The sequence below is a fragment of the Scyliorhinus torazame genome, chromosome 9 (genome assembly GCF_047496885.1).
Source record: "Scyliorhinus torazame isolate Kashiwa2021f chromosome 9, sScyTor2.1, whole genome shotgun sequence".
Lineage (NCBI taxonomy): Eukaryota > Metazoa > Chordata > Chondrichthyes > Carcharhiniformes > Scyliorhinidae > Scyliorhinus > Scyliorhinus torazame.
In genome coordinates, this window is record NC_092715.1 from 141,612,960 (window position 1) to 141,639,988 (window position 27,029).

At 45.5% G+C, this 27,029-nt stretch overlaps 1 protein-coding gene across 3 annotated transcripts in view; it reads right to left on the bottom strand.

Annotated features, from left to right (window-relative positions):
• Positions 1 to 26,319, bottom strand: part of LOC140429501 (E3 ubiquitin-protein ligase MARCHF3) — a 135,788-nt gene extending 109,469 nt beyond the window's left edge. The window contains exons 1-2 of one of the 3 annotated variants that reach the window (XM_072516575.1): positions 26,053 to 26,319; positions 25,269 to 25,325 (exon numbers count right to left, since the gene is read on the bottom strand). The gene's annotated coding sequence lies outside the window, so the exon portion shown is untranslated. The remainder of the gene's footprint in view (positions 1 to 25,268; positions 25,326 to 26,052) is intronic. The other 2 variants (XM_072516576.1, XM_072516574.1) reach the window with 2 other exon arrangements.
• Between the last annotated feature and the right edge of the window lie 710 nt (positions 26,320 to 27,029).

Genomic DNA, 27,029 nt, shown 5'->3' on the forward strand with positions numbered 1-27,029 from the left:
GGTTCTTTTACGCATCCCCTCATTCTTTACGCTGTGGCTGTCCAGTAGTAGTACTGTAGCTTCAAGAGAATCAGGCCCCCCCCCCCCCCCAGGTTTCTTCTACTTTGTAGGACTTTTTGGTGGATCCCTGGACACTTCACGCCCACACCAACACCTTAATCATCTTGTCTATTGAATGGTAAAAGGCATTGGGGATGTAGATTGGTATGGACCTGAACAGGAAGAGTAACCTGGACAGTACGTTCATCTTGATCGTCTGTGCCATCCCCGCCAGGGACAGCGAGAGCGGATCCCATCTCTGTAGGTCTTTTTTTACTTCCTCCACCAGACTGGTCAGGTTCCACTTGTGGCTCCATGTCCAGTTACAGGTAATCTGGATCTCCAGGTAGCATAATTTGTTTTGGGCTAGTTTGAATGGTAATCACTCCAGCTCGGCCCCTCCCCCTCTTGGGTTTGCCGGAACCCAATGGCTTCACTCTTCTCAGGTGGAGTTTGAAGCCCGACAAAGCTCCAAACTCTCTCAGGAGCTTCAAGATCCCTTTCATGCTGCTTTGCGGGTCTGAGATGTAGAGGAGCAGGACATCCGCATAGTGTGAGCCTGTGTGTTCTCGGTCGTCTCTTTGGATTTACTTCCAACTTCTCGTTGCTCTGAGGGAGATCGCCAGTGGCTTGATTGCCAGGGCGAATAAGAGCAGGGACAGCGGGCATCCCTGCCTTGTGCCTCTGAGCAGCTAAGAAGTATTCCGAACTGTTGCCATCAGTCCGTACGCTAGCCTTGGGGGTGTTGTACAGGAGTTTTATCCAGGTGGTGAAGCCTGTCCCTAGTCCAAACCGCTCTAGCAGTTCAGGAGGTATTTCCACTCGACTCTGTCGAAGGCCTTCTCTGCGTCCAGGGAGACGATCACCGCTAGTGTTCTCTCCCCGGATGGGGTCATTATCACGTTCAGCAGTCTTCTGATGTTTTTAGTTAGCTGCCTACCCTTGAAGCCTGGCTGATCCTTGCCACACCTGAAGACCACCTCTGGTATGCAGTTCTCCAGCCACTTGGTCAGCACGTGAGTATTTTCAGGTCTACATGAAGCAGCAAAATGGGTCTGTATGATCCACATTCCCTCGGGTCTTTGTCCTTTTTGGGTATCTGCGATATGGTGGCCAGTGTTAGTGTCAGAGGCAGAGTGCCCCTCGCTAGCGGAATACTCAGTGAACATCTCCCGCAGGTGCAGGGCCAGTGCTGTCGCAAATGTTTGTAGAAGTCCATCGGGAACCCATTGGGTCCCGGCGACTTCCCCTCCTGCATAGAGTTGATGCTCTCCATGACCTCTCCCAATTCTAGTGGTGCTTCCAGCACCCTCCATCATTCGTCCCCCACAATTGGCATATACAGTGCGTGAAGGAAAAGTTTCATCCCAGAGTTCCCGAGGTCTGCCTCTACTTCCGTCACCTGTGCTATATCCCTCGTGGCTGCCTGCTTTCTCAGCTGGTGAGTCAGCTGGCATCTAGCCTCGTCTCCATGTTCATAGAAGGTCCACAATGACTGGCAGATTTGGTGCACTGCTTTCCTGTTGGATAGCAGACTATAGACCATTTGTAGCTTTTTCCTCTCCACCAGCAGCTCTACAGTTGGGGCATCGGAGTATCTTCTGTCGATCTCCAGAACGGAGTCAATCAGTTGTTGCCTGGCCGCCCTCTCTTCCCGGTCACTGCGTGCCTTATAGGTGATAATCTCTCCTCTAATCACAGCCTTCAGTGCCTCCCAGAAGCGGAAGGAGAGACTTCCCTGTTCCGGTTGTTAGTAATGTTCTTACCTATGGCTGGTGATGTTTTCTGGCAGAAGACCTTGTTGGCCAAGAGGGCCGTGTACAAACTCCATGTGGTGTGTTGAGCACAGCCAGTTTTCAACCTAGTGTCCATGTAATGTGGAGGATGGTCGCAGAGTATTCCACTGGCTATCTCTGGAAGCACCGATTTCCCCACTACAAAGTTGTCGATGCGGGTGCAGACCGGTGCACAGATGAGGATAAACGAGAATTCCCTCGCACCTGGGTGCATGAACCACCATGGTGCCACTGCCCCCATCTGTTCCATAAATGTTCAGAGTTCCCTAGCCATGCCTGCCGTTTTCCCTGTTCTGACCTGTCAGTCAGTGGGTCCTGTACACAAAGTCTCCTGCCATGATCAATCGGTGTGTGTCTATGTTGGGGATTTCCATCATGGTATTCTTTACAAATTCTGTGTCATCCCAGTTGGGTGCGTACACATTCATCAGAACCAACGGTGCCCCGTCCAGGACACTGCTGACCATGATTTACCGTCCCCTTTGGTCCGTAAATGACCTTGTCGCAGTAAACACCATCCTCTTACTTATCAATACGGCTACCTCTCGTCCTGTAGCAGGAATGGTAGGTCTGTCCCACTCAGCCCTTCCTTAACCACAGTCTGTCCTTCTCCCTCAGGTGTGTCTCTTGGAGGAAGACCGTCAGATTTCATACTTTCCAGGTGGGCGAAGATTATGTACCTGTTCACTGGGCTGTTAAGTCCTCTGACGTCCCAGGTGACTATTCGGATGGGGGGGGGCAGGGGTTTGTTGAGTTCCCCCCCATCCTGCCCGCCCACCTCCTGTGGAATCAACCATACTTACCTTGTGGATGCGCCCCTGCGCTCTGGGGTTTCCCTTTGTTAGGGAGCCATCCAAAATGGCCAAAGTCATCGTTCTCACCAGGACGCCAGGCCCCGGTGCTCCAGCATTTCCCTTTGTCCAGGGACCATCCAACATGGCCACCACTGTGTGTATGCCATGTGGCATAAACACATCAGGCAGGATGGTAGCACAAGTAAATAGCACTGTGGCTTCACAGCTCCAGAGTCCCAGGTTCAATACCCTGCTGGGTCACTGTCTGTGCGGAGTCTGCACGTTCTCCCAGTGTCTGCATGGGTTTCCTCCGGGTGCTCCGGTTTCCTCCCACAGTCCAAAGACGAGCAGGTTAGGTGGATAGGCTGATGCACTGTCAATTACCACAAAGACAAGAGTAGTGGAATAATCGAGGCTTTATTGAGCAAAGATGTTGTGCCTCCTGTAGCTGGAACCAGAATGGCTGCAGCACCGGCGAGCGCACACATTTATACGCCGCCTACTGGGCGGAGCCAGCAGGCAGGGATTTACCCATGTACCTCTACTATACGGGCAGTGCCGTAATACATGTAATACAACCAGTGGTGACTACCACATTGGCCATGATAAATTGCCCTTCGTGACCAAAATAGTTAGGAGTTATTGGGTTACGGGGATAGGGTGGAAGTGAGTGCTTAAGTGGGTCGGTGCAGATTCGATGGACCAAATGGCCTCCTTCTGCACTATGTTCTATGGATGAGCCACTGCACTTCAGGGTTCTCCGTTGTTTAGGGGCCCACAGTGGCTGCTGGCGCTGCCATCTTGTTCCATGTTTGAGAGTGACCTGAAGCCAGTCTAGAGCCCTCCCCGTCCCCCCCCATTGTCATTTTGTTCCATGTGGTTTTGTTCTCCTCCCCCCTCCCCCCACCCCACACACCCCTCGTGTCTACCCCTCTGCCTCTCTTTCCTCCCCCTCGGTGTGAGATGCGCTGCGGCCCCCCTCTCACCCACAAGTGTGGTAGCCCCCCTTCTACACCTGCTCTGCTGGTGTCCCTTCTATCTCCTTTTCACCCTATCCTGCGCACTGCTGCACTTGCCCCCTCCTTTCTAAGAGCTGGTTCCCCTGTTCATAACGAGGCGATGCAGTCCCGTGCAAAATTATCCATTGCCCGCCTCCTCTGTGCCTTCTGCATCGCTGCCTCTTGCCATCTATCCAAACCGTTGTTACGGATGAACTCGTCCACCTCTGCAGGAGCAGTAAAATAATGTTCCTTGCCCCGATATGTTACCCAGAGCCTGACTGAGAATAGCATCCCAAACATAATTTTGATTTTGTAGAGGGCCTACTTTGCCCGATTACATTCCGCTCTGAGCTTTGCCAAGTCCGCCTCAATATCCTGTAGACTCTGATTTTATGTCTCTCCCAGTGGATACCTTTGTTTGTCTGGCCCAGCGAAGGATGTGGGCGGCACGGTAGCGCAGTGGTTAGCACTCTTGCTTCACAGCACCAGAGACCTAGGTTAGATTCCTGGCTTGGGTCACTGACTATGCGGAGTCTGAATGTTCTCCCATCGTCTGCGTGGGTTTCCTCTGGGTGCTCCGGTTTCCTCCCACAAGTCCCGAAAGACGGGCTTGTTAGGTGAATTGGACATTCTGAATTCTCCCGGTGTACTCGAACAGGCGCCAGAATGTGGCGACTAGGGGTTTTCACAGTAACTTCATTGCAGAGTTAATGTAAGCCTACTTGTGACAATAATAAAGATTATTAGGATCCTTTCCCGGTCCTGGTACTTGTGAAGCTTGGCTATCATTGCTCTTGGCTGCTCCCCCTCCTTGGGCTTTGGTCGGACCGGTGATGTGAATCCAATGTGCGACCCGTGAGCCCTGTCGATCTCCAGCGGCTTGGGGAAGCTGTCCCTCCCCACTCAGTTGCCCAGCATTTGGGCGACATAGTCGGTCGGCTCCCTGGCCTCTAATCCCTCCGGCAGGCCCACTATTCGATGTTCTGCTGCCTCCCTCAACCGATTTTCTTGGTCCCCCACCTTTCCTTTCAGGCTCCCCCGCGTCACCATCAATCTGTAGATTTCAGCCTCCAGGAGGACGACGACGATTCGGTCATTCTGGTCTGTCGATGCCTTTTCCAGCTCCTTTATCATTCTCCCAGGGCCTTCAGTCTCCATTGAGCGCCATCTGCATAGCGTCTAGTGCCTCTGCCACCTTGATTGCCGCCTTTATCTCAGCCTTTTGGGGGCGGGGAAGGCTCGCTTTTCGGGTCGCCGATGTCCCACTCTTGGGGGGTGGCCGGGGACCCCTCGCCTCGTGTGTCCACTGACCCGCTTGCTCGCTGCTTTTTGTCCCTTGCCGCAGTTCTTGGGTGTCCCTGCAGCCTCCTGCCATGTTTAATGAATATATTATCGTCGAGGGTGAGGGGATGTTTTAGTCCCATTTTGAGAGCTAAATTTGGTGAAAAGTACCTATTTTGTTGTCTTACGTGGGAGAGCCATCCAATGTGCGAATACTTGCCACATCCCTGTCACCGGAAAATCCTTAATTTCGTAAACCCGATTGGTTTCCAGCTATCCATCTATCTAACAGAATGTATTATTTGTATTTTCCCAGAACTTCAAACATGGCTAAAGGGCTTGTGCTCTCTTGCACCGACTTGGAAATCACAATTAGTGGATTAAAATTAACCAAGTTAGGGAAACAAACAGCTTCAAACCAATCATTTCTGAAGCATTCACATCTATTAAAAAAAAAGTAATGAGAACTCAAACAGATGGGGTTCTCTATTGTTAATGCAACACATTCTGCAGAACAAATTTAAATAGTTCTTATTGGTTAATCCAAAGGCAGCTGTCTTTGTGCTACAAAAAAAACCTTTCATTACTCACTGAACTACAAAGAAAACACATGCCATATCTGCACTGACTAGTTGTGCTTTGCTCATATTACTCAAGAAGTATTCCAGCTATGCAAGTGTCCATGATAGTTTTACATGTAGTAGCATCTGAAAGTCCCTTGACTATATAATGGTTGTTAAACAGCTGAAATCAGCTTAGCTGTCACAAATCATTTCTGCAGTACAGCTTGAAGAATGTTTATTGTTTTCAACCAGAGTTATCATCGGCTTTATACCATTTTCCCCATTTGTCAAGATATTTTAATGCCACCGTCCCCCAGAGCCAATTATGCAGAAGAATATATTCAGCGCAAAAAAAAGAGGAATACCAGTGAACCAAAGGCATGTTTTAAACTCTCCAGCCTTCACTAGATTTTTAAAAAGTTAAATAGTCCCCAAAATTCAGCAGGTAATAGGAAGGAAACAGAGGGATATGGACTGAGTAAAGGCATGAGGTTTTATTTTAGTTAAGAGCATCATGATCAGCTTGGAGGACCGAAGGGCCTGTTCCTGTGCTGTACTGTTCTCGGTTCTTTGTATCTTCGAGTCACAAAGGAATATGTAGCAACAACAATTGAGGAGTTAATTCTTGCAAAGATGCAAAGATGATATGATGTGATCGCTCTCCTGTCATTAAATACAAATTGTTTTGTGACATTTCAGAATCTGTTATCTTTTGAGAAATAAATCATGCAATTGCGTGTTAAATTGGTCTCATCAATATCTTACAACAGGAAAGTATAATTTCCCGATCACTGGCATGAGGTGCAAACCATTGATTTCATCCCAAATCCTATTGATTACTTTACATCCAGATTTACATAGAATGGAGACAGAGAGAATGGAGGCAGAGATAGAGTATTTTCAACAGTGGCTACTTTAAAGGATCACAGATTGGCAGTGGGACATAGTTAAATAGAAAATACAATAAGGTACAGACAAAATATGGTTCTACTAGGAGATGTAAAGGACGCGGGATCAATAAATAAGACAGAAGGTTAGAATAAACAGAGGCTTATGAAAGGCATACAATAAATAGATATTACAGTATGAAACCAGAAGAATTATAACAAGGACTGGAGGAAAAAGCAACATGTGGAAGGTGGAGTATGAAAAAGAAGACTGGTCTCAACGAAAGAGCTTATAGCAAGAGCTAATGTCATGACTGCACAAACGACTTTGGTTACGTCACTTTTCCCAAATGTGAAATTCAGACATGAGAAAGTTCGGTCAACCTTCCCATGTTAGGGTAATTGGCTGTATTCCTATATTACAACAGTGGCTAGACTACAGAAGTACTTAATTGGCTGCAAGGTACTTGGGTATCCAATGGTCACAAAAAGCACTATAAAGTGCTCTGACTGTGAGATGTGGCAGGTCCGGGAGGCTTCCAGCGTCCCGGATGGCTTAATCTGCAGAAAGAGCACCCAACTGGAGCTCCTCACAGACCGCATGGTTCGGTTGGAGCAGCAAGTGGATGCACTTAGGAGCATGCAGGTGGCGGAAAGAGTCATAGATAACAGTTATATAAATGTGGTCACACCCAAGGTGCAGGCAGAGAAATGGGTGACCACCAGAAAGGGCAGGCAGTCAGTGCAGGAATCCCCTGTGGTTGTCCCCCTCTTGAACAGGTATACCCCTTTGGATACTGTCAGGGGGGATAGCCTATCAGGGGAAAACAGCAGCAGCCAGAGCAGTGGCACCACGGCTGGCTCTGATGTTCAGAAGGGAGGGTCAAAGCACAGAAGAGCAATAGTCATAGGGGACTCTATAGTCAGGGGCACAGATAGGCACTTCTGTGGACGAGAGAGAGACTCCAGGATGGTATGTTGCCTCCCTAGTGCCAGGGTCCAGGATGTCTCCGAATGGGTAGAGGGCATCCTGAAGGGGGAGAGCAAACAGGCAGAGGTCGTTGTACATATTGGTACTAACAACATAGGCAGGAAGGGGCATGAGGTCCTGCAGCAGGAGTTCAGGGAGCTAGGCAGAAAGTTAAAAGACAGGACCTCTAGGGTTGTAATCTCGGGATTACTCCCTGTGCCACGTGACAGTGAGGCTAGAAATAGGAAGATAGAGCAGCTAAACATGTGGCTAAGCAGCTGGTGTAGGAGGGAGGGTTTCTGTTATCTGGACCACTGGGAGCTCTTCCGGGGCAGGTGTGTCCTATATAAGGACGGGTTGCATCTAAACTGGAGGGGCATAAATATCCTGGCCGTGAGGTTTGCTAGTGTCACACGGGAGGGTATAAACTAGTATGGCAGGGGGGTGGGCACGGGAGCAATAGGTCAGAAGGTGAGAGCATTGAGGGAGAACTAGGGAATAGGGACAGTATGGCTCTGAGGCAGAGCAGACAGGGTAAAGTTGCTGAACACAGCGGGTCTGGTGGCCTAAAGTGCATATGTTTTAATGCAAGAAGTATTACGGGTAAGGCAGATGAATTTAGAGCTTGGATAAATACTTGGAACTATGATGTTGTTGCCATTAGAGACCTGGTTGAGGGAAGGGCAGGATTGGCAGCTAAACGTTCCAGGATTTAGATGTTTCAGGCGGGATAGAGGGAGATGTAAAAGGGGTGGTGGAGTTGCGCTACTGGTTAGGGAGGATATCACAGCTGTACTACGGGAGGACACCTCAGAGGGCAGTGAGGCTATATGGGTAGAGATCAGGAATAAGAAGGGTGCAGTCACAATGTTGGGGGTTTACTACAGGCCTCCCAACAGCCAGCGGGAGATAGAGGAGCAGATAGGTAGACAGATTTTGGAAAAGAGTAAAAACAACAGGGTTGTGGTGTTGGGAGACTTCAATTTCCCCAATATTGACTGGGACTCACTTAATGCCAGGGGCTTAGACGGGGCAGAGTTTGTAAGGAGCATCCAGGAGGGCTTCTTAAAACAATATGTAGACAGTCAAACTAGGGAAGGGGCGGTACTGGACCTGGTATTGGGGAATGAGCCCGGCCAGGTGGTAGATGTTGCAGTAGGGGAGCATTTCGGGAACAGTCACCACAATTCAGTAAGTTTTAAAATGCTGGTGGACAAGGATAAGAGTGGTCCTAGGGTGAATGTGCTAAATTGGGGGAAGGCTAATTATAACAATATTAGGCAGGAACTGAAGAACATAGATTGGGGGCGGATGTTTGAGGGTAAATCAACATCTGACATGTGGGAGGCTTTCAAGTGTCAGTTGAAAGGAATTCAGGACAGGCATGTTCCTGTGAGGAAGACTGATAAATACGGCAATTTTCGGGAACCTTGGATAACGAGAGATATTGTAGGCCTCGTCAAAAAGAAAAAGGAGGCATTTGTCAGGGCTAAAAGGCTGGGAATAGACAAAGCCTGTGTGGAATATCAGGAAAGTAGGAAGAAACTTAAGCAAGGAGTCAGGAGGGCTAGAAGGGGTCACGAAAAGTCATTGGCAAATAGGGTTAAGGAAAATCCCAAGGCTTTTTACATGTACATAAAAAGCAAGAGGGTAGCCAAGGAAAGGGTTGGCCCACTGAAGGATAGGCAAGGGAATCTATGTGTGGAGCCAGAGGAAATGGGCGAGGTACTAAATGAATACTTTGCATCAGTATTCACCAAAGAGAAGGAATTGGTAGATGTTGAGTCTGGAGAAGGGTGTGTAGATAGCCTGGGTCACATTGAGATCCAAAAAGACGAGGTGTTGGGCGTCTTGAAAAATATTAAGGTAGATAAATCCCCAGGGCCTGATGGGATCTACCCCAGAATACTGAAGGAGGCTGGAGAGGAAATTGCTGAGGCCTTGACAGAAATCTTTGGATCCTCACTGTCTTCAGGTGATGTCCCGGAGGACTGGAGAATAGCCAATGTTGTTCCTCTGTTTAAGAAGGGTAGCAAGGATAATCCAGGGAACTACAGCCTTTCTCACCATGGGATGATTCCACACTGAGTCCTGATTGGTCAGACAGGTCATGTGACCTTTAATCTGCCATGTTGCCCTTAAAAGAATGGATGCGAGGCCAGAACACGGACAGGAGGAGTTTCGTACCAAGGTTTGCCAAGTTATCTCATTCATTGAGAGCAAGTTTCTTAAATGGAAATACAAGCTAATGGAAATTTAGGTTCCGTCGCATTTTCCTTTTCGTGGAAGCCCACTAAACAATTTACTTTTCTCACTAGGGATCAATTAATGCTCAGCAAGAATAATACTGACAGGAAGCATGAATGGGAAATGGAAATGAGCCGAGTACAGTTTATCCCACAGACAGCACCACAAACTGATTGATTTTCAAGAAGTGCTGTTTCACCAGATTTCTTTAAAAGCAAAAACAAAGGACATTAATTCATAGTCAAATGTACAGTTTCAGAGGCTGAAACATATCCAAGTGTTGAAGGAGTCCAAATTCATTTATATAAATTCCATTTCTCGAGCAACAGACCTCAAGTAGCCCGTGGCACAACAGACTAAAAATGGACTGCGTTGGTTACTGAAATGGGATCAGTCTCCACAAACAATAGCTTCATGACTGGATCAAGCTGTGGACGATTCAGATTGCTTGAACATTGTATACCCACAACTATCTGGAACCTCATCTATTGAGGTGATGCACAATAACTTTGGTATTTCTGCTTGGATTCGTCAGTGCACAATTTCTATCGATTCACTTTAATGGAGGGAACTTGATGGCTGACAACTGATGACCCCAAAATGATCAGCATCAGAGCAAAGTGCATCTGTTCTACACTGACAGTGGAGAGTTGATATTCAAATTGATCCGAAAGTGAAATGGCCAAAAACTCCTCTGGCGAATTTTACTTTGTGCACTGTGGAATCAGATTGAGTTTGGGCTATGGATTTTGACTGCATTTACATTACAACAGTAGCTTAAATGTAAAGTGAAATCACTATAGTTGTAACCCACACCCCAACAGTTCCATTAAATTGTGTACTTTAATATTCTCCACTCTAAAAAAAAATCTTTCTTTCAACATTTCTCTCATACTTAAATGGTGAAAATAGCTCAGAAAAGTTACAAATTCATATTGTTAATCTCACTCAAACATTGAAATTCTAGATGTAGAATAGGATACGCAGTCCACAAACCCAGTTGCAAAACTAATATCTCAATCACAAACTTCCTTAAAATATTTATACTTTACTTTAAGTTTTTAAGACTGTGTCTCCATTGGCTGAATCACAGAGGTTTACAGCATGGAAACAGGCCCTTCGGCCCAACCAGTCCATGCCGCCCAGTTTTTACCATTAAGCTAGTCCCAGTTGCCCGCACTTGGCCCATAACCCTCTATACCCATCTTACCCATGTCACTATCTAAATGCTTTTTAAAAGACACAATTGTACCCGCCTCTACTACTACCTCTGGCAGCCCATTCCAGACACTCACTACCCTCGGAGTGAAGAAATTGCCCCTCTGGGCCCTTCTGAATCTCTCCCCTCTCACCTTAAACCTATGCCCTCTAGTTTTAGACTCCCCTACCTTTGGGAAAAGATGTTGACTATCTACCTTATCTATGCCCCTCATTATTTTATAGACCTCTATAAGATCACCCCTAAGCCTCCTACGCTCCAAGGAAAAAAGTCCCAGTCTATCCAGCCTCTCCTTATAACTCAAACCATCAAGTCCCGGCAACATCCTAGTAAATCTTTTCTGCACTCTTTCCAGTTTAATAATATCCTTTCTATAATAGGGTGACCAGAACTGCACACAGTATTCCAAGTGTGGCCGTACCAATGTCTTGTACAACTTCAATAAGACATCCCAACTCCTGTATTCAATGTTCTGACCAATGAAACCAAGCATGCCGAATGCCTTCTTCACCACCCTGTCCACCTGCGACTCCACCTTCAAGGAGCTATGAACCTGTACTCCTAGATCTCTTTGTTCTATAACTCTCCCCAATGCCATACCATTAACTGAGTAGGTCCTGGCCTGATTCGATCTGCCAAAATGCATCACCTCACATTTATCTAAATTAAACTCCATCTGCCATTTGTCGGCCCACTGGCCTAATTGATCAAGATCCCGTTGCAATCCTAGATAACCTTCTTCACTATCCACTGTGCCACCAATCTTGGTGTCATCTGCAAACTTACTAACCATGCCTCCTAAATTCTCATCCAAATCATTAATATAAATCACAAATAACAGTGGACCCAGCACCGATCCCTGAGGCACACCACTGGTCACAGGCCTCCAGTTTGAAAAACAACCCTCTACAACCACCTTCTGTCGTCCAGCCAATTTTGAATCCAATTAGCAACCTCACCCTGGATCCCGTGAGCTTTAACCTTCTGCAACAACCTACCATGCAGTACCTTGTCAAAGGCTTTGCTAAAGTCCATGTAGACAACGTCTACTGCACTGCCCTCATCTACCTTCTTGGTCACCCCCTCAAAAAACTCAATCAAATTTGTGAGACATGATTTTCCACACATAAAGCCATGCTGACTGCCCCGAATCAGTCCTTGCCTCTCTAAATGCTTGTAGATCCTGTCTCTCAGAATACCTTCTAGCAACTTACCTACTACAGACGTTAGGCTCACCGGTCTGTAGTTCCCAGGCTTTTCCCTGCTGCCCTTCTTAAACAAGGGCACAACATTCGCCACTCTCCAATCTTCAGGCACCTCACCTGTGGCTGCCGATGATTCAAATATCTCGGTTAGGGGACCCGCAATTTCCTCCCTAGCCTCCCACAACATCCTGGGATACATTTCATCAGGTCCCGGGGATTTATCTACCTTGATGCGCTTTAAGACTTCCAGCACCTCCTCCTCTGTAATATGCACACTTCTCAAGACATCACTATTTATTTCCCTTAGTTTCCTAACATCCATGCCTTTCTCCACCGTGAATACTGATGAGAAATATTCATTCAGGATCTCACCCAACTCTTGTGGCTCTGCACATAGATGCCCTTGTTGATCCTTAAGAGGCCCTACTCTGTCCCTAGTTACTCTTTTCCCCTTTATGTATTTGTAGAATCTCTTTGGATTCTCCCTTGCATTATTTGCCAAAGCAATTTCATGTCCCCTTTTTGCCCTCCTGATTTCCCTCAACTCTATTTCGACAATCTCTATACTCTTCAAGGGATCTACTTGATCCCAGTTGCTTATGTACGTCATATGCCTCCTTCTTCTTTTTGACCAGAGTCTCAATATCTCGAGTCATCCAGGGTTCCCTACTTCTACCAGCCTTGCCCTTCACTCTAAAGGGAATGTGCTTACCCTGCACCCTGGTTAACACATTTTTAAAAGCCTCCCATTTACCAGCCGTCCCTTTGCCTGCCAACAGTCTCCCCCAATCTACCTCTGCAAGTTCCTGTCTGATACCATCAAAATTGGCCTTGCCCCAATTAAGAATTTTAACTCTTGGGCCAGACCTATCATTCTCCATAGCTATCTTAAAACTAATGGAGTTATGGTCACTTGTCCCAAAGTGATCCCTCACTAGCACTTCTGTCACTTGCCCTTCCTTATTTCCCAAGACGAAGTCAAGTTTTGCCCCCTCTCTAGTCGGTCCATCCACATACTGAAATGAGAAATTCCTCCTGAATACACTCAACAAATTTCCCTCCATCCAAGCCCCTAATGCTATGGCTGTCCCAGTCAATGTTGGGAAAGTTAAAGTCCCCTACTACTACCACCCTATTATTCTTGCAGCTATCTGTAATCTCCTTACATATTTGCTCCTCAATTTCCCGCTGACTATTTGGGGGCCTGTAGTACAGTCCTACCAAGGTGATCTCTCCCTTCTTATTTTTCAGTTCCACCCATATAGACTCAGTGGGCGAACCCTCGGATATATCCCCTCTAAGTACTGCCGTGATGTTCTCCCTAATCAAAAACGCCACTCCCCCTCCTCTCTTACCTCCTGTCCTATCCTTTCTATAGCATCTGTACCCAGGAACATTGAGCTGCCAGTCCTGCCCCTCCCTTAGCCATGTTTCAGTCATAGCTATAATATCCCAGTCCCATGTGCCCGTCCATGCCCTGAGTTCACCCGCTTTGCCAGTCAGGCCCCTTGCATTGAAATAAATGCAGTTTAATGTAGACCTTCCTTGCTCTCTGCCCTGCTTTCTCAGGTCATGCTTTACACACTCTCCCTTCCTGCCTTTTGTTTCTGTCCCCACTGACTTCCTACATCGGTTCCCATCCCCCTGCCACATTAGTTTAAACCCTCCCCAACTGCACTAGCAAACACACCCTCGAGAACATTGGTTCCGGTCCGACCCAGATGCAGACCGTCCGATTTGTACAGGTCCCACCTCCCCCAGAACCGGTCCCAATGTCCCAGGAATTTGAAACCCTCCCTCTTGCACCATCTCTCAAGCCACGTATTCATCCTAGCTATCCTGTCATTCCTACTCTGACTATCACGTGGCACTGGTAGCAATCCTGAGATTACTACCTTTGAGGTCCTACTTTTTAGTTTAACTCCTAACTCCCTAAATTCAGCTTGGAGGACCTCATCCCGTTTTTTACCTATATCGTTGGTGCCTATATGCACCACGACAGCTGGCTGTTCACCCTCCCCCTCCAGAATGCCCTGCAGCCGCTCCGAGACATCCTTGACCCTTGCACCAGGGAGGCAACATACCAACCTGGATTCTCGTTTGCGTCCACAGAAACGCCTGTCTATTCCCCTTACAATTGAATCCCTATCACTATAGCTCTGCCACTCTTTTTCCCGCCCTTCTGTGCAGCAGAGCCAGCCACGGTGCCATGAACCTGGCTGCTGCCACCTTCCCCTGGTGAGCCATCTCCCCCAACAGTTTCCAAAACGGTAAATCTGTTTTGGAGGGAGATGACCGCAGGGGATCCCTGCACTGCCTTCCCACTCTTCCTCTGTCTGTTGGTCACCCATTCCCTATCTGCAGTGAAATCTATACATTCATTACCTTCTGCAAAATAATTAAATCTAAACTACCCATATACTGACCCGCTTCACGTGAGCCCAATGGGATTCAATTATAATTCCGAGGCAGATATGCAACAATGGAGACGACCAGGAATTGTAGCAAGGAAGCAAACCCAATATTAATGAACAGAAAATAAGTGGGAAGCCACCACTCCATGTTAACTGATCACCTATAAGACATAGGAGCAGAATTAGGCCATTTGGCCCATCGAATCTGGCTGATATGATTATCATCCTGATTCTCCTGCAATCTTCCCATAACCCCTGATCTTCTTATTAGTCAAGAACCTATCTCGGTCTTAAAGACACAGTGATTTGGACTCCACAGCTTTTTGCAGCAAAGACAGACTCACCACCCTCTAGCTGAAGAAATTCCTCCTCATCTCTGTATTAAAGGATTATCCCTTCAGTCTGAGGCTGTGCCTTCGGGTTCTAGTTTCTCCATGGAAACATCCTCTCCATGTCTCCTGTAAGTTTCAATAAGATCCCCCCTCATCCTTCTTAGCTTCCAACGAGTACAGACCCAGAGTCCTCAACCACTTCTGTCTGGTTTCTGTCAGATTGAGGGGGGAAATAGTTAGAATGGACTCTCTTTGTGGCAATTTCAAAGGATTCAGTTCATCTATTCCTTCTGAATCTTGAATAATATAATTATTGAGCCTTTGCATTAAGAGTAAATAATTTCCACCTATTCCACCACTCCATCATAGCCTAGATCTCTCCGGTAAGTACCAATTTGGTTGCCCTTTACTTCAATGCCTGGTATGACAATCAGAACTGTATAGAGTTATACGTGGCTGTACCAGTGCTTTGTATTGAATCATCATTATCTCCTTAATGTTCTCCATCTATGGCTACAGTGTCTGATTTGCTTTCCTTTCTGCTGTTGGTATAAATGAATTATTTACCAATGTCCCTTACCCTTTGTTGCACCCAGTGTGTAGGCATTGACTATTCAGTTTAAATCCCTGTTAATCTTCCTTCGCTGGTCTCATTATTTTATTCACATTAAATTCTATCTACTATTCATCAACCCACCTCTCAAAGCTATCCAAGGTAAATGCAGCTGCCATGTCAATGCAGCTCAATTCACAGCCATTCTTCAATTTAACCAGTTTTGAATTCACTTCAGAAATGTGGTCTCATTCGGTACCACCATACCTAATTACCAAGGCGTGGTAATATACAAAATCTGAATACATCATATTCACGGAATTATCGTTGTCAAAGTAAATACAGTAAAATCCCCTCGTTTCAGTTCAAATCACAAAAACTACTGGTTGTCGTCAAATTCCAGATTATACATGTTAAACGCCATAAATTCAAGAGCCAATCTTGCAATCAAGAATCTGCAACTCAACAAGTTCTGCACTTGTAGTCCATGTCATCATCTCAACATGGCAACAATACAATGTCCAAAAAGTACTGTATTACACCAGCATACATCTAGTGTCTCTGAAGCAGTTTCTGTTTTACAGCATGTTAAAGTCAAAGCACATGAGGCAAGGTTCAGAATTTGATTCCTAGGAACGCGGTCATGTACAAATTGGAGTTGAGGAAGAATGGAATACAACTCCATTGTAGTGCTGAATCCAATTTTAAAAGTCTTCAGAAATTCATTAAACTTTGAGCACTTAAAAATCTTAACCTGAAGCCACATTGTAAAGGCATTTACAATTTTATGATGAGGAGGCAAGCCTACAAGCATGTACTTGTCCGACTTCCCTCCTGAGTGGGAGATAACTAATTGGACAAAAGCTGTATAAATGAGGCACTGCCCGGCTGGAGCTTCTGGTCTGAAACACAGAAAATTGGAGTAGGAAATGGCAAACAGACCTTCCACTCCGTATTACTTGTTTCCTTACATTAAAACCTTTAATTACTTTCCATATGTTCATCTACACTTTCTAGAAGCAGTAGACTTCATTGACAAATTTAAAAAATATATTTTCCACAGAAATGTGAATGTTTAAGTTTAAATTATGTTATTAAATGTTCACATTTGTTCATATTTGAGGAAAAACACTTAAATCCCAAATCCCTGACTCATTTACTTACATTAGTGTATTTTACATCTCCTGCAGAATGCAGTTCTCCAACCAAGAGAGCAAGCAGCCACCTGCTTCCAAGCCTCTGCCTAGATGTGCATGATTCAAATTGGCCAGCAGGACATATCCTACAGCAATTCAGGTGCATTTAACCTGTAGTTTTCCGTCCTCAGAATGGAGACTGAACTCAGCAGGAGGAATTGAGCACAAACCAATAAATTGCCACTTGCTGTGCAAGAATATGTAATTCATTCTGCGTACCAAAGGTTTCCACTGAAAATATTCACATTTAAATTAGTTAACACAAAACATGATGCAAGCAATATGGAGAAATGAGTGGGAGGAGAAGAGGATTAAGACACTAAAAGATTTGTTTCTTGGGGGTCGGTTTGCAGGAATGAAGGAGCTGAGAGTGAAGTATGGGCTGGAGCAGGGGGAAATGGGGGGGGGGGGGGGGGGGGGGGGGGGGGGCAAATCACATTCATATGTTTTGGTCTTGTCCAAAGTTGGAGGATTACTGGAAGGAGGTTTTTAAGGTAATTTCTAAAGTGGTGCACGTGAAACCTGACCTGGGCCATCGGGAGGTCATATTCAGTGTGTCGGACCAGCCGGGGTTGGAAACGGGTGCAGGCAGATGTTGTAGCCTTCGTCTCGTTGATCACCCGAAGGTGGATCCTGTTGGGATGGAGAGCAACCTCTCTACCCTGTGCCCTGGCGTGGCAGGGGGCCCTGTTGGAATTCTTGACTCTTGAAAAGGTTAAGTTTGAACTGATGAACTGAGGGGAAGGCTGGAGGGGTTCTACAATTCATGGCCGTTATTCATTATGCACTTTCAAGAATTGGATAACATTGAACATTAGTTGGGGGGGGGGGGGGTGCTGGACTATATGTTAATGGTGACTATGGGTGATTCCTGATTCCTCTTTGTTATTTGTTTATGTTAACATGCGGGCAGTTGTTTGGCGGTTGGTGGATGGGATTGTTGTTGTTGATATGGGGATTGGCATTATATTCGTACCAGCTTATAGTTTATTGTTGGTGGGTGTAAATTTGGGAGAAAATGTGAAAAAGGAAAATAAAAATATTTTAAAAAATATTAACCATAGACTGGTGAAATTGAATGTTTGAAGCTCATTAATAATGTTATCATATCTGATGAGTAACTTTGTAGCTATTTTTAAGATTTCTCTACTGAAAATGAAGTTTTATTGCAATTATCCAAAACTTATTGTAATTTGCACATTTTGTACATCAGTTTAATATTTCAAATTCACCAGGTAAAAGAAAGCGTTGCAAAAAAAAAAAAAAAAGCAACATGGAGAAATCATTGTGTAGGATATGTGGTCCATTTGTGGTAAGTGACCTGATAAACCAGTAGTGCTCCTTGCAAGTTCGACACTGTAAATTGGCAACCTAGGGACTGAGACAGTGCCAGATTCATAAAAAGGTCCCATGGCATTTCACAGTACCCGTAGTTAATAAAGATTGACAGCGATTATGTCTAACACCAAGGCAACTATAATGCTAAGGCTACAGCTTAAAAACTGTGTTCACATCAGATCGCTGGAGTACGAGCAAATCAGTCAAGGTGATACTGGCGCAAAGTGCAAATCCCCCAACTTTTCTGTGTTCACATCAGATCGCTGGAGTACGAGCAAATCAGTCAAGCCATGGTCAATTGGGCAGATTTATCATGACCAATCCACCCAAGCTGCACGTCTTTGGACTATGGGAGGAAACCGGAGCACCCAGAGGAAACCCACGCAGACATGGGAGAACGTGCAGAGGCCTCGCAGCTAGAGACCCAAATTTGCCCAAATCTGCCCAAATTCCACTGGAGCATCTCTGCATGCTCCTCACAGTTCACCCTCCCACACAACTTTGTATCATCCTCAAATCTGAAAATACTACATTTAGTTCCCTCGTCAAATCATTAATATATCACGTGAACAGTTGAGGTCCTAGCACAGATCCCTGCAGTACCCCACTTGTCATTCACTACCTGCTAATCGGAAAAGAACCATTTACTCCAACTTTTGGCTTCCCACCTGCTAACCAGCTTTCTATCCATCTCAATACACTTATCGAAATTCCACGCATTTTAACTTTACATAGTAATCGGTTATGTGAGACCTTGTCGAAAGCCTTCTGAAAGTTTAAATAAACCACATCTACCAGGTGTCCCTGGCGGTCTCTACTAGTTACATCTTCAAAGAATTCTAGTAGATTAGTCAAGCATGATTTCCATTTTGTAAATCTATGCTGACTTTGTCTGATTATACCACTGCTTTCCAAAATGCTGAGCTATGAAATCCTTGATAACGGACTCTAGCAACTTCCCTACTACCGACGTTAGGCTCACTGATCTATAGTTCAATCTTCTCTCTATCTTCCTTTTGAATAGAGGGTTAAAATAGTTACTGTCCAATCTGTAGGAACCATTCCAGAGTCCAAAGAATTTTGCAAAATGACCGCCAATGGATCTGCTATTTCTAGGGCTACTTTCTTAAGTACTCTGGGATGAAGATTATCAGGCCCTGGAGATTTATCCTCCTTCAACCCCATTAATTTCCCTAAAAACCATTTCTCTATTAATACTAAATTTCCTTCAGCTCCCCACTAAAACTTGTGTTCCTCAGAATTTCCATACATTATTCATGATTTCCTTTGTGAAGGCAGAAGCATTTTTGTTCCCCGTTGTGAATTCCCCCATTTCTGGCTGTAAGGGGCCTACATTCGTTTTTAATCAATCTTTTTCTCTTTACATACCTATAGAAACATTTAGTGTCAGTTTTTATGTTGTCCTCTAGTTTACTTTCATGTTGTATTTACCCCTTCTTAAATCAATCCTTGGTCGACCTTTGTGTTCCAAATCTTCAGGTCTATTGCTTTTTCTTTCTAACTTTTATGCCTCTTCTTTGAATCTAATGCGATCTCCAATTTCCCTTCTAAGCCATGTTTCGCCACTGCTCCCTTTCTACTCTTGAACCAAATAGGAACAAAAATTTTTTGAGTTCACCTATTTGTTCTTTGCCATTGCTTGCCCACCGTCTTCCAGTAATATTCCCCAGTCCATTATAGTCAACTCGTGCCTCATACCATCATGGTTACCTTAATTAACATTCAGGACCATAGTTTTAGAATCAACTACCTCACTATCCACCATGATAAAGAATGCTATCATATGGTCACTCATCCCAAGGGTTCTCTCACAACTCTTGTTTCCAAAGTCACCCATAATCACAGATGTTCCTTTAACACATGCATCTCTGATTTCCTGTCTAATGCTATTCCCAGATCTCTCCTGACAAAAAGGTCTCCAACAGACGGTCGCTAATTGTGAAATTGAGGGAGAATGACTTTTATAGACATGTAGAAGGACAAAACATGCAAGGAAATAATGTAATCTTTTCCCAACAATGGAAAAGTATTGAATTAAATGCAATTATACTGAAATCACATGCCTGGACCGAGTAGCAAGATGCTAAAACAGATTACAGATTCATTTACATGCTTACTGATAACATTTTAGTTTTTGGTCAAAGTACACGTTAAGTGTTCATTCAAAACAGGATTAGGGCAATGCTGCTAGGTTTCTGAACATGAAATAACACACAGGCTGCCTTTTTTAAAAAGACATTCTTCTCTTCAGACTCCTTTAGATATCTTACAACTGTTTTTGACAAGATTAACGCTTTGAAATATTGGTGAACATGGATATTTCAAGTAGTCTTAAGGAAGAAAGTAGTTTGTGCTTTGCATCCCTTGTTTCTTAAATGAACCTATTTTTCTTTGCATTAGGTAGGGACCATAAGTAGTAGGATAGTTTTTCCAACTGCAAATCTCTTCCCCACCCCCCCCCCCCCCCCCCCCCCCCCCCCCCGCGCACACACACACACACACACACACACACACACACACACACACACCCGCACCCCGGTCTTTGAATGTCTCTTCACTTCCCAAATCTATTCCCATCTTTTCCAGAGGTCCATATTTGAACCCCTCCAATCAGGTTCTGCCTTGCCACAGCACCAAATGACTTTAATCAAGATATTCTGTGTGAATGTGACAAAGGGCCATGTGAAAGCACAATGCTAGTTCTCATGCTGATAAAACAGCTAGTTCTGCCACACCACCACCTTTCCTGGACTCCTTCACTGTTAAAATCAGGACTGCTTGCCTGACTGGATGAACAGAAATCTCCTCCAATTAAATATTGGGAAGAGTGAAGCCACTGTTTCCAGCCCCCGGTTCAAGCTCCATTCCCTAACTACTGACTTCACCATGCCCTCTAACAACTGTCAGATTAAGCCAATCCGTTCGCAACCCTGGTGTCACATTTGATTCCAAGATGGACTTCTGACCTTTTATTAGCCATCGTTAAGACCATGTATTTCCACGTCCGTAACAGCATCCAATTTCATCTGTCTCAGCTCACCTGCTGCTGAAACCATCTTCCATGTCTTACTTACCTCCAGCTTGACCCATTCCAATGTACTCCTGGCTGGTCTCCCACATTCTACCCTCAGGTGGACTGAAAGCAAAGTTTAGATGACCTCCAATGTCTAACTTGCAGCACAGCTTGTTCCCCTGACACCCATGTCCCTGGCCAATGTTGACTCCTTGTCAAGCAACGTCTTGATTTAAAATCCTCATTCTTGATCTTTGTAATGTCATCCAACCAACCCCACAATCACCCAAGATACCTACATTCCTCTTAGCCTCCGGCCTCTGGTGTATTTCCAATTATAATTGTTCCACTATTGGTGGTGCTGCCTTCAGTTTCCTAGACCACAAGCTCTGGAATTTCCCCCCCTACACCTGCTTTTCAACCACTTTCCTTCTTTAAGACAGTCCTTAAAACACATCTCTTTGACCAAGCTCTTGGATAACTAACCTAATATCCCTGGACATGGTTGAGTTTCATAATGCTCCAGGGAAGCACCTTAGACATTTCATTACGTTAAAGGCTCAAGTTTTTGTTTTATCTTTAATTTTGCCAAAATGATTGCAGCACTAAGGAAATACAATGTCATTGGAAAGTTGGTGGGTATGTTTTCTTCATCCTGGGAGTTGAAGGGTGGGTCAGTAAATTTGCAGACGATACGAAGATTGGTGGAGTTGTGGATAGTGAGGAGGGCTGTTGTCGGCTGCAAAGAGACAGATAGGATGCCGAGCTGGGCTGAGAAGTGGCAGATGGAGTTCAACCCTGAAAAGTATGAGGTTGTCCATTTTGGAAGGACAAATATGAATGCGGAACACAGGGTTAACGGTAGGGTTCTTGGCAATGTGGAGGAGCAGAGAGATCTTGGGGTCTATGTTCAGAGATCTTTGAAAGTTGCCACTCAAGTGGATAGAGCTGTGAAGAAGGCCTATGGTGTGCTAGCGTTCATTAACAGAGGGATTGTATTTAAGAGCCGTGAGGTGATGATGCAGCTGTACAAAACCTTGGTACGGCCACATTTGGAGTAGTGTGCGCAGTTCTGGTCGCCTCATTTTAGGAAGGATGTGGAAGCTTTGGAAAAGGTGCAAAGGAGATTTACCAGGATGTTGCCTGGAATGGAGAGTAGGTCTTACGAGGAAAGGTTGAGGGTGCGAGGCCTTTTCTCCTTAGAACAGAGAAGGATGAGGGGCGACTTGATAGAGGTTTATAAAGACGATCAGGGGAATAGGTAGAGTAGACAGTCAGAGACTTTTTCCCCGGGTGGAACAAACCATTACAAGGGGACATAAATTTAAGGTGAATGTTGGAAGGTATAGGGGGGATGTCAGAGGTAGGTTCTTTACCCAGAGAGTAGTGGGGGCATGGAATGCACTGCCTGTGGAAGTAGTTGAGTCGTAAACATTAGGGACCTTCAAGCAACTATTGGATAGGTACATGGATTATGGTAGAATGATATAGTGTAGATTTATTTGTTCTTAAGGGCAGCACGGTAGCATTGTGGATAGCGCAATTGCTTCACAGCTCCAGGGTCCCAGGTTCAATTCCGGCTTGGGTCACTGTCTGTGCGGAGTCTGCACGTCCTCCCTGTATGTGCGTGTGTTTCCTCTGGGTGCTCCGGTTTCCTCCCAGTCCAAAGATGTGCAGGTTAGGTGGATTGGCCATGATAAATTGCCCTTAGTGTCCAAAATTGCCCTTAGTGTTGGGTGGGGTTACTGGGTTATGGGGATAGGGTGGAGGTGTTGGCCTTGGGTAGGGTGCTCTTTCCAAGAGCCGGTGCGGACTCGATGGGCTGAATGGCCTCCTTCTGCACTGTAAATTCTATGATAATCTATGATTAATCTTGGACAAAGTTTTGGCGCAACATTGTGGGCCGCAGGGCCTGTTCTGTGCTGTATTTTTCTATGTTCTACGTTTACATCACCTTACATTGATGCAGTACTAACGAATGCTGCACTGTCATATTTGGAGTTTTGCCATTGAACGGAAGCCCAAACTGCCCTCTCAACTGCAAAACATCCCATCCTGCTCGTCAAAAAGCAAGGAGTTCTCCCAATCTCCAGATCAAAATGATCGCTTAACTAACACCATCAAAATAATATAGTTAACTGGTGACTCAAAATACCTTTATTAGACTCTTGTGCAAATTTGGTGTTTCCCTACACCATAGTGACCACTTTACAAAAGTACTCAATTGATTGTGAAACATTTTGTATGCTCGGAGGTTGTAAGTGCAAGATATTTTCTCATCTCATTTTTTTCTGTAATATTGATAAATATCTACCAAAATTATTGGAGGACAGGGAGGTGGTGGCATAGTTGCTGGAATGGTAATCTAGAGGCCCAGGGCAATGTCCACGGGTAAATTCAATTTAAAAATCTGGAATCAAAGTCAAAGTGGCGTTGATTGTCAGAAAACACCATCTGGTTCACTAATGTCCTTTAGGGAAGGAAATCTGCCGTCCTTACCTGGTCTGGCCTATATTGCAGACCCACAGCAATGTGGTTGATTTTTAAATGCCCTCTGAATCGACCTAGCAAGCCACTCAGTTCAAGGGCAATTAGGGATGGGCAACCAATGCTGGCCCAAAGAGCGATACCCACATCCCATGGAAGATTTAACTCTTATACCTATATAGATAATTCCTGGTCTTACTAACTAAAAGTAGCAAAAACAAAATCAGGAGAAACAGACATCCATGTTCTCATTAATAAGTAGCAGCTAATCTCAGCTGAGTTCAGTTGTGGTATTAATGATCCAAACATGATTTGGTGAGGGCAGCAAGGCTTGAATAAATTGGGTCCTTACCCCTGATCACTGTCCAAAAAGCTGAGGAGGCATTTTAGCGTGGAAGGGATGTTGGTGCTAACGCCACTGTGCGAGAATAATGTGTTTGAGCCGGGGGGTGGATAGTGTATACAAGAGGTGAAGTATGGCTGGACAAGGTGAGGGATCTGATGTGTTCGCCAGTCTGGAGGAGCTCAGGGAGAAGGCTGCCGAGGAGGAGTGAGTGCAGGTATCTGCAGGTTAGGGACTTTGTGCGAAAGGTCTAGATTGCAGGGATACACCCTGCTGGAGCGACTGCTGCTTCCAGATGTGGAAGGAGGGGGAAGAATTGGGGGTATATACACAAGTGGCAGGGGGAGCAGGGAGGCGAGCGGGTGGTGAAGATCAAGGAGCAACGGGAAGGGGAGTTGGTGGGGGAGATCAATTAGGGAATATGGAGTGAGGCACTGCGAAGGGTAAACGGGACCTCCTCTTGTGCAAGGATGAACCTGATACAGTTTAAGGTGGTGCACAGGGTGCATATGACTCAGGTGAGAACGAATGGGTTCTTTCAGGGGGTAGCAGATGAGTGCGAGAGGTGTGGGCGGAGGCCAGCGAATCACGCGCACATGTTTTGGGGTTGTGAAAAATTGGGAAGATTCTGGGCAGGAGTGTTCGTGGTCTTAGCCAGGATAGTGGAGGAGGTGGTGGACCCAGACCCTTTGTTGGTGATATTTGGGGTTTCAGAGAAGCCAGGGCTCATGGAGAGGAGGAAGGCCGATGTCTTGGCCTTCGCCTCTGATTGCACGGTGGCAAATTTTGCTGGAGTGGCAGTCGGCATCGCCACCGGGGGTAGCGGCTTGGATGGGTGACCCATACGACTTCCTGCGATTAGAGAAGATAAAGTATGAGTTGAGGGACTCTGCAGAGGGGTTTGAGGAAAGGTGGGGGATGCTTGTGGCCGTGTTTGAGGGACTATTCTTCATGGGGGAGGGGGGGGGGGGTGAAAAAGGGGAAAAATCTGTACAGACTGCATAGTTGATTGTTGGGAAGTATGTTTCCCGGGGTGTTTATTCTCTGTAACCTGTTCTGATACATGTTTGTAATAAAATGCATTAAAAAAAAAATGATTGATCAAATCAACAGAGTTAAATGGACTGACAACACCGACTAAGTTTACAAAATCAACTGCATGCCCAAGCAAGGCGCCAGAAAGATGACCAGCACAGTGGAACCAATCCCCAGATAGAAGGCATCATCTTCCAGGCTGGTGAAAAAAGGGCCAGAGAAAAAGTGTGCGTCCAATAGAAATATATCCATTGGGTTTGAATGACTTCACCTCTTGTGATACTGCCTCAACCTAATCTATAAATGGGGTCACAGACTGGCAACAAACATTAATAAATAATCACTACAAATTCTGAAGAAAGCCACCTTTAGCTACCTTGTGTTTCATCAATTTTAACAGTGCATGGAGACTAGATTCATTTCAATGTAAATGGTTCATATGGTTTTCATACCACAGTTGTGTTAATGTTTCTACTGCAGCGGGTACCAGCAAAACAGATGTCAAATGCCAATCTCACTAATCACATTTCTCACCAACCAAATCAGTTTGTTCTTCGTGTTGCGAAAGATGGTTTCTTGCCCTGAACGTTTCTGTCCGACCATAGACATATATGCATGATGAGGATGTTCACATTTCGTTTTTGCGGGGGCGGGGAGACAGGAGAGATAAAAGGAATCAGTTTTCCCCAGCCGACATAACAGCACCGCATTGAGCTTTTTCGTCTGAAACTGTGAATGTGCAAAAATCTATACACTATAAATAAAAACGCATAACATTCTATACATTATAAATAAAAATGCATAACATACTAATGATTGTAAATAGTTCATGTAGAATGGTAGAATACTTTAAACGATTCTGCTTTTACATTAGCTTCGCTTATTAAATTCAACGCATACACAAGAATTAAAAAGCTGGCTGGCGATGCATGCGACAGCCTAATGTCAGAAAAGAGAAAACATGAGATGTGGTCTCTTTTAACTGTGTCCTTCTGATGGGGCAAGGGATTGTTCAGCAAAGAGAATCCTGTTTTGTAAAAGCACACCGCTCGTAAAGTTCACGGCCAGAGCGCAGCCTAAGGCAGAGACAGGAAGAAGTTCAAGATTGCAGCTATCGTTACCCTTTTGTGGTGACAAAGACTGAATTCTATTTTTGAACCATGACAACCAAGTTTCCAGCCTGAGCCTTCGGCAGCCCAAATGGAAATGTCTGCAACCAACCTTTACCGTTAATGGCAACTAATCCGCATTAAACTTCATGGCTGGAGCCGGTAAAATGTGTCAAAACGTCAAATGTCACCAGAGAACGAAAACTCACCCACTCACTCAGGCTTTTCTCCTGTGTTGCACGAGCTGGGTCTTGCCCTTTCTCCACCCCCCTCCTGGCTTCAATGATGAGGGGTGAGGGGAAGGAAGGAACTTTCCCAATAGCAAGCTTACATTCTATGCTTTAATGCATAAAAGAGGAAAGCCGCTATTCCGCCAGCGAGACCAGTATCCTGTCGCTGCCGTTCCCACAAGCAACCCTCCCGGAGTCTCAGCTGAGAGCCGCGCAACCTCACCGCCCCGGTTCTAATTGACAGCCGCTCCAGTCACTCGGGGCAGCGGAATGAAAGGCTGCCTTCCCGCTCCCAATCAGCAGCGACCACAGGGCGGGACTCAACCTCACCAGCTCAGACACGAAGCAGAGCGCGCCTCCCCGTGACCGGCGTGCAAAACGCCAACAATGAAGGAAGAAAGACTTGCATTTGAATGGCGCCTACCAGCCTTCTCCAACCAATTAAATCCTTCTGAACTGTCCCCTTTCTTTTAAGGGTAACCAACTAATTGCACTAAAAGAAACGAACTCAGGGACACATTAAAAGGGCCCCCTCCTGATAGGGGTACTGCCCAAACAAAAAGAGCAATGGAAACTTGACAAACATCAAATCAAAATGTGATTAAGAGGATCTATGTGGTAGTCACCACTAACTGTATATTAGATGTAGTACGGTAAGGCTCCTGTACTAGAGGTACGGGGGTAAATCCCTGCCTGCTGGCTCCGCCCAGTAGGCGGTGTATAAATGTGTGTGCACACCTGCAGCTGCTCCCATTAGCAGCTGCAGGTGGCCACACATCTCTGCTTAATAAAGCCTCGATTATTCTCTACTCTCGTCTTGTAGTAATTGATAGTGCATCAATTTATTAAGCAGAGATTTTACAGCGATGGAACTTCATATCAAGCCTGATTGCCTACAGCTGCACCCTCAAGCAGCCAACACCATGTCGGCCTTCAACCACTGGCTAGCCTGCTTC